Here is a 7,231-nt window from a genome sequence, read left to right as displayed (position 1 = left end):
TCCAGTCGTCGAGAGTGAAGAGGAGATCATCTCAGATTTGGATGATGTACCTGATTGGACATTCTTCCCTCGTATTATATCAAAACCTGATACAAATGTTGTAGTGCCTGAAACTCACAAGTCGAGTGAGCCTCCTTGTGCAGCCCAGAAAGCAGCAGAAACAGAGGAGTCTGTAGTTCCCCTCTCACCTGATGCTCCAGCAACTCAGTCCCTTGTAGGAGATGGAAGTACTGGAGATATTCACGGTGCATCAAGTGTCAACTCACCCGAACATGACAACTCACCTGAACAAACAGAAGTTTCACCTGAACTGAACTCAGTTAACAGATCCCCCCAGTGTTTGGATTTACAGCAGTCTGAGGAAACTCCTCCAGATAATGAAATAAGCTCAGATGCAGCATGTGATGATGGGTGTTGTGATGCAACTGCCCAGCCTGAACCCTTAAAGTTTCAGACTGATGGACTTCAAGATGGTGAAACATCCCTCCGTCGCTCTCAAAGAGTGCACACAAAGCCTAATAGATTAGAATATGTAAAACTTGGAAATCCGCTGATAATGGTGGTGAATTCTCTTTTCCAGGGTCTTAGTGAGGCATTGACTAGCTCCCTGAATGGTTTTGAGAATGTACCCCATAATTCCGTCAGGCATGTGCAAGCCGTGTGACACAGTGTCACATTGCAGATGCCCAGGGACGGGCATACCCTTCAGAGGGGAGGGTGTAACCCACATAAAATGGGGATGCCTCTTTAAGAAACGGAGGTTAGGGAAGCTAGGTGGTCTACCTAGCCAATAGGAAGTTTAGTTTCCAGTGAGTTTAAACCAATCAGAATTCGGACTGCCGCTGCAGGACCCGCCCTTCCGCAGCACTGAGTGTGTAAGCGAGAGAGATCCGGAAACGATTAAGCTGGGCAGCGTGAGAGTCTCTGTTTTAAAACAGTTATACAACTCTAAACAAACGCTTTCCCAGATCATCCGACTTCTAAGCTGGACGCGTGAAGTGAAAAAAAAAGAAAAGGAAAGACAAGTTCACTTTTTCTGCTGAACACCGTTAGAGCTGACTCGTTAGCTCTAACGGCCAACGGCTACTGGTTTAGCTCTAACGGCTACTAGGCTAACGTTTTAAGTTCATCTTGTTCTCCGTTCAGCTGAAGGTAAAACCTAATTTACGTTATATTCTTACTTTGTTCACAATGATAGCTCATATTATCAAGGCTAAAGCATGGAAAATATGCCTTATTACACTATCTAGTGCCTCACGGGTCCGGACTGAGAGCCACCATATTGTTGTCCCTAACGTGTCGCATTGAGATCGGTGAGCATATTCTGTGCCTTTCATTTGGGTTTTTGTTCTGTTTATCACATTTTGTTGAATAATATTGTTTATCTGAACTATTTGATTATTAAAATGTAAACTTTTACTGATTTTGGATAAAATGTAATGTTTAATATTGTTTGAAGAAATGCTTTTGTAATTTACAGTAATTGATGTCAAATATACAGAAACATGATTTAAGGATTAAAGCTAGAACAGCTTAATAAAATCCTATGATTCTGCTGGTCCTGTCTGTTGACAGGTCAGGTTTTTTTGTTTATGCTGGATTGTTCCTGAGGTGGATTCCTCCTGTGACTTTGATGGCGAGCCTTCCCACCTGGACTTAGAAAGAACTGGATTCCTGGATTCCTTCTTTTCCGTTTGGAGTCCTGCTGCACCCCGCGGTGTGGTAGGCTGGTACCACTCACATCTTCACACACAGTTGGTTATGAATGAGACCCCTGACTGACATTTTTCTTTTTATTGTTTAATCCTGGAATTTCTGATCTCACCTTTTGGACTGGTTTTTATTTGGTACTTCGTAACAAACTGCTGTGTAGGAAATTCTCCTCATGTGAATGGTGTTGAGCTGAACCTAATTGGAACTGGAATTGATTGATCTGTTGCCTATTACGATTTAGAATTCAGATTACCAGGGTGCACCCAAAAGATTCAAAACTGAGAACTAGCACTTGGCCAAGTATTTGTATTATTTTTTTGTATTTTATTGTGTGTAATTTTATTTTCATAATTGTGTGTCTTGTATAACTGTTTGTTAATTTCATGGTTTATGTCACTAAAGCCAGTTGTTTTTTTTAAATTCATTTAACTGCCTTTGTGTGTCATTTAAACACCCCACTATGCTCCGATAGTCGAACCTATTGGCCCATTCATCTAATATATAAAATACCCTTCTCATCTGTGTTACATCTGGACGGGTGGAAATGAGAGTTACTGTAAATCTGTATTTGACATGTTTTAGACACAGTCGTGTGTTTGATTCACAGATTAACTGCACATGTTTTAAAGTGCCCTTTAATGAGAATGTGTGTGTTTGTACAGCTGCGTGTGTGTGCCTTTAGTAAAAGTGTGTGTGTGTGTTAGGTGGTAATTAATAAAGACAGGAACATTGGCTCTCCTGCTGTGCTTACATGCCTATAAGGAACTTGCCACCAGTTGAAACCCTCTCAAGAACTGAAGACAGAGAAACTTCTTTCAGACAAAACATGTGATCAATCAAATAGTAAATCTCTAGTTAAGATTTTCCCCACAATTTTCTGTGTCCTATTTTTACTGAACTTTTACCTGAAGCAAGCACTATGCATAATTGAGTCTTTCTTTTTCTGCTTCATTTCAGTAGTGAAGAAAATGTTCATTAAAATTTCAGTAGCCTTATAAGGACAGAAATAAAAGACTTGAGCAGAAAGAATGGGGGAAAACACTTGGCAGACTTGAAAGCACTTGGAAACTTAAAGTACTTGCAAACAAGGACTAAACAAAGTTAACTTTCTTACTTTATGAAGAATGGCAAGATGGAGCAAAGTTGGCCACGTTGAAGGATAGTCTGATACTAGGTTGTGCAAAAGTTGGATATTATTCAAATAAAGCCTTTTAGACAGATATGCTTTTTAAATCACACTGCATTCAAATACTGTGATCTGGGATGTTAGAGATTATCCACATTTTCAGCACGTCGTAACCAGATTCATAGCATTTAAATTTTTCCAGATTTTGTCGTGTTATGTCTGCAAACATTGGTGTGTTTTACCAGGATCTTATGCGGTAGACCAAAACTTATTGTTGTATGATCCTGAGGTGGTGGGGGAACATGATGGAAACATTTCAGTTTTGTTTTTATTGATTTTGGCCAAAAAGAAAAACATTAAATGGATAAAATATGAACAACCCACATTACCCTAAAGGCACTTAACTGATGGTGGTGACTGCGTCATGCTGTGGGGAAGTTTTTCTTTAGCAGGGATAGATAAAATGGTTATTTAGGAAATTGTTGGAGGTAAATAATGGGCAATGCTGGTGGGATTTTTTTTAACTGTCAGTTAAAACATCCCTCACAATTTGTACCTTGTTGAAATATCAGGAAAATCTAAGTATCCAAAAATCCCAATCCAACCTTAATTCACCCCAAATGCAGCAGGAGGTTGGTCTTGCATTTTGCCTCGATGTTATCTGGACCTATTAGAAGCATTTGAAGAAACATTTTCTTCTTTCCGCATTTTATTTTCATGATTGTTGTGGTAAAATGGTACTATTTACTCTTTTCAGAGAAAAGAAGAGCAACCTAACATGAGAAACAAGCTTCAAACCCAAGTAACCTGACGAACTTGATGGGCACGTGTGCGTAGGGGTCCTTTTTGCACTAATCCCATTGTGAATCAGATGCTGAGACAGAGAAGATGGAGGTCAGCTAGAGGTCTTGAAAACCAATTAAATGATAAAAGAAAAAGAAGTTCTCATGAGTTTGTTTCCTGTCTCAGAAGTTAGGAAATTCTTTAAATAGATCGATGTAGAGAAGATTGTAGGTTCACAAGAAAATCAAAGGCCTTAAGAGACAGATAGAAGTGATTGGATGCATAATGTATAGCATGTGTTTTGTGATATCTAGCTATTCAGTAACCCATTATTTTAGTGAACTGGATTTTAGCTTCAGGAATAAATATTTCACTTATATTTGACGTAATCTGAGTGATAGCAATAGGGCAGCAGCTCCATGGATACTATAAAAAGGCAAGGACAGTAATGTAGAAAAAAAATCAGCAATAAAGGTATTAAAAACAGATCAAAACAGAACTTAAACCTTCAATGTTAACTTGTGACATGTCTCAAAAAAAGGATATCTAATTCCACGACTCCAAAGTAAAGCTGCTTTAATGGTATATTTTTCTCCCTGGATTTAAGGATTTCATTCAAAAATATACGAAGCATAAAGAAGGGGTTTAACCTGTCAGTCATGTCAACTGTCAGTGACTCTACATATTTGAGCTGCTAAATTTTAATAAGGAAGGTGGAACTTCCCGCTTTAGTGTTTGGAACTAGTGAGACAAGGACAGGAAATGAACTGTCACAACAATTCACTTTATGAGTTCCAATGTACTCACAATGGAAGTAAGGGAGCAGTTTGGATTAGCTGTGTTTTGTACCATTGTTCAGTACGTATAGTGCAATCTTGGATACATATAAATATGTGACTACAAATATACAATCTGTCTACTTTTCAGTACATAGATAAGTATTTCATTCATGCACGTAACATAGACATAGTTACATTTTAGACACTTAATTCTGTTCATAGGGAGCTTTTATGAAGGACATTTCGCATTGTTACAGAGAGCTTGTGATTTCTCTGCAATTCACTAAGATGCCATTATCCAAATATTATTGGATTTGTTGTAATTGTTTGTTGTATGTAAATTATATGTAATTGCATTGATCTGATGCATTATTAATCCACTCTGATAGAACAGTGCAAAAATGGTTGAAAGCCTCAAACTAGTATAACATCTGTGCCCATCAGTAGTGTATGCAAACTTAAGCAATAGTTGAGTTACAATTAATTTGTATTAATGGATATTATGCATGACAAGTGAAAATCAAAAACAAAAAACATTGTCTGAGGAGTCAGCAAAAGTGGATCACTGAAATAATAACCCTTTTGGCTTTCAATGTATCTCGTGCTTAAACTCTCCTCTGTTCTGTGTCGCCTCGTTCATCTGCTGTGCCTCTCTCAGCTTGTTTGCTCTGGTTTCATGAAACACCTGTGAAGCTCAGGGAAACGGTCACAATTAGAGCCACGTGCTCAGGGAGCCAAACCAAATCACGGAGAAATCGATTGCCAGTATGAGAAGGACGGAAAGAGAAGAGAAAATCTGACGGTTCAAGTCATACCTGTGAGGTTCAAAGAGCAGGCAAATTAGCTGGTCTATCTGAAACAAATAGGACTGTTCCTATTTGAACATTGTAGTTCACAGCATCCAACTCCAAACCATAAAGCTGTTGGAGTTTGCATACTTAACGTATAAAACTTTAAGAAAACTGTAAAAACTCGGCCTCTTTAATTGCTGCTAGAGCCCATCTGGTCTCGTTTCCTTCCTTTGAGCCCTCAATCCTTTTTCCCCCCTCTGTGTTTGTAACAAAGATCATGTCAGCCTATTAGACCCATGTTGAAATATGGATGAAGAGATGAGAGAGACTAAGGCTTACAGCTCTCCTCTCAACTTGATCCACTTCATCCCCATCTCCTCTCTCTGATCTCTGTCAGTCCTCTGTCTGTTCAGAGTCAGGACTGTGTTCTTTGCACAGATCAGCCACACTGTTACAAACACTTACTCAGACAGTGGATGGTATCGTGGAATCGATCGTACTCTGAAAGACTGTGACACAAACCAACCACCACTCACCACAAACACATGGCTTCCAATTATTTCATGTTACACCATCTGTTTAAATCTTGATCGCTACAGCATCACTAATTTCTTTTAGAATTGGTATTTAAAAAGATACAAAACACTTTTCGTTAAAAATGTGATTACATTTTACATTATTTGTGAGCAAAGTGTTGCTGCCGATGGTCATCTTTTTCATCTCTGGTTCTCTTTGTTTTCTAAATATGGTCGTTAACACCATTCTAAAGATAATTTCAGCAGACAGACAGTATATGCATTTCCTTGATAAATATAATGAAATAACTTAAAATAGGAAGAGAAATGTGGAGCTCCACAAGTCTGGTTCAATACAAAGAAATATTTTCATTTTCGTATTTAAGTGTTTGCAAGTTTGCCTCCAATCCCTAAGTTTCTAAAAAAATATCAGATTTTAAAGTCTAGAAAGCCGATCCCATTTTACTCCCTCCAAACTGAACAACCCGTACTCCTAGGATTTCCACAGATTAGAGATAAGATTGGGGTTGCATGAGGTGAAATGGGATTCAGCCTAAGTCTTATAATTATCCACCATATCTTCTCATTTATACAAGAATATTCCCTTTGTTCATGAGAAAACGGTACTGTCTTCATCTAATATCATAGAGTCTGGTTCTTTGGAAAAGCAATGTCAAAGGACTCCTGTCAGATCAATAGGATTGCTTAATATCTTAGGATGAAAAGAGGTTAAAGGCTCTTGAGCTTCTAGTGCCCTATTCTACAAAAGAAAATCCTACTACAGGCCAATGTTTTTTTAAATATTTCTATTTTAGTGTGATATGAAACACATGTTCTGTACATTAATTTTTCAGCCTATTTATGTTTTTCATTTACTCAATATTTACCTCCCACCTGGTTGCAGTTCAGTATTTGCATATTCATGTTATCACAGATGTTTCTGTGGAATTAGTCACTGAAAATTCACGTTTTGGAGGACGTTGTCGTAAGGCATGTCTAACATAGTAGAATGAAAATGCGGCTTGGGAAGCTGAAAGAGTCGAAAATTATTGACATTGGCAGTTCTAAGCTTTTCTAGAGAGGATAAATATAGCAGTTATAGACCCCAGCTAAAATACGCAAATCTCTGGAATTGTTGTATTTTAGCAATTCACCTGCAAATTGCTAAAATATTGGTGTCCACATTATACTGTTCATAATAAGAAAATTTGAATTAATTATGTGAATGTGAGATGAATTACAGAGTAAATCAGTTGACTAAATATTTGATCTGTGGTATTTGGCAATTAACAGACTGGATACTGATTGAAATTCAGGTTAATTTTTCCTCTGTGCAATAAATGTATCAAAAGTAAGAACTCTAATTTTGGTTCATAGATGATTCAACAAGCTTAATCTTTTAAGTCACTTTTTTTCTTTTTTTTTTTTACAATTCTTAAAATCAGATAAAGTTCAGGGACTCTGATGCAAAAATTAACATAGTCTTACAATGTATTAATTTTCTGTTGGATAAAAAGAGGTCAA

General features: G+C 37.6%; 1 long non-coding RNA gene across 1 annotated transcript; it reads left to right on the top strand.

The window, feature by feature from the left end:
• The first annotated feature begins 8 nt into the window (after positions 1–8).
• Positions 9–2,147, top strand: LOC116735045 (uncharacterized). Its single transcript, XR_004342318.1, has 3 exons — positions 9–1,152; positions 1,251–1,313; positions 1,576–2,147. It is a non-coding gene; the product is annotated as an uncharacterized LOC116735045 (long non-coding RNA).
• The last annotated feature ends 5,084 nt before the right edge of the window (positions 2,148–7,231 follow it).

The sequence above is a fragment of the Xiphophorus hellerii genome, chromosome 16, assembly GCF_003331165.1.
Source record: "Xiphophorus hellerii strain 12219 chromosome 16, Xiphophorus_hellerii-4.1, whole genome shotgun sequence".
NCBI lineage: Eukaryota > Metazoa > Chordata > Actinopteri > Cyprinodontiformes > Poeciliidae > Xiphophorus > Xiphophorus hellerii.
Note: the sequence above shows the minus strand (reverse complement) of the source record. Positions and strands in the feature narration are given on the sequence as shown.